Raw genomic sequence first — 1,425 nt, 5'->3', positions numbered from 1 at the left:
GGGAGATTCAACGTGACACTGAATGTGACAAGGCTGGCCCTTTGAAATACAGGTACGACTCATTTTTTCCAGTTGAGTTGACAGTAGCAACGTGGAATTAAATGTCTTACATAACGCGCCGCCGGAAATTAAACTCAGGACTTTACTATCGTGAGCCGAATATCCTACCCACTAAGCCACGAGCCTTCACTAAGAAAGTAACAACTGAATACTCATAAGCATGATAAGGAAATGAGAGAGAAAATGTCAACGCTACTGTCGACATATAGAGGGGGAAACAAAACGAGAAGGAAGAGGGAGAAAGAGAGAAAGTAAAAGCAGAGAAAAACAACGGTAAATGGAGAGAAAGAGGCAGGAGAGAGGAAGACATTAAGGTGTGATTTTTGGCTTCCATTTCTAACAAGTCTATCGACCGTCTAGAAGCTTCCACCTTATAGAACTGTACAATCCTTTCATGATACTAATAATACACACAAACACAGTTTCTAGATCTTTAACATATTCACGCTTTATCGAAACCGCATACTTTTGATGTCTGAAAATATCTACAATAACTTGTTGCTAATAACATTGTGATTCTGCAGTATGTTACCCGCATTTTCAGAGTGTATATATTGATAATAATTATATATGCACCTTTAGTGTGTATATTTACAATATTTAAGTATACACCATTAACTTTATATTTAGATTGTATATTTGCAATAATTGCATATACACCATTAACTTCGCTTTTAGCGTTTATATCTACAATAATTATATATACACCATTTAACCCCATCTTCAGAGTGTATATTATTCACAATATTTATATCTACTGTATGTTTTGAGGTCAGTTTAACCGCCTATTGCTATGAAATTGGCGGAGATCAAACTGATCTCAAAATAGTACAGATATAGATATTATAGAAAAATACGTAAAAATATACTTTAAAGATGGAGTTAACAGCTTGGAAAATTATTTTCGTATCGATTTCTGACAGAAGCACAAGTTCACTAAATATTTCTACCAATTCTGTGGAATCCTTTCTTTTTTCTTTTTCTCAACCATGATGGTTCTGCCAAGCTATATTCCCATAAAGAAATCCTGCATATTTGCATCTGATTCCTTATTGCACACATTAAGGATATCCCTGCCAAAACCTATTCTTTTCCACTGTGTTAGGTTCACCATAATGTACATAAACACACAAAATGGGAAAGCATTTCCAATTGCTTCAAAAAGACAAGGTTATCAGCTTGTTTTTTTCATGACCGCAAAAGAATGGACCACATAGCTAACCCTCATTCACACCAAATTCTTCAGTCTTCCCCTTTCTCAACCCTCTTTTTTGTTTTTCATCACCGCCCTCTCTCTCTCTCTGTCTCTCTCTCTCTCTCTCTCTCTCTCTCTCTCTCTCTCTCTCTCTCTCTCTCTCTCTCTCT

Source organism: Octopus bimaculoides, chromosome 12 (genome assembly GCF_001194135.2).
Source record: "Octopus bimaculoides isolate UCB-OBI-ISO-001 chromosome 12, ASM119413v2, whole genome shotgun sequence".
In the NCBI taxonomy this organism is placed as follows: domain Eukaryota; kingdom Metazoa; phylum Mollusca; class Cephalopoda; order Octopoda; family Octopodidae; genus Octopus; species Octopus bimaculoides.
Note: the sequence above shows the minus strand (reverse complement) of the source record.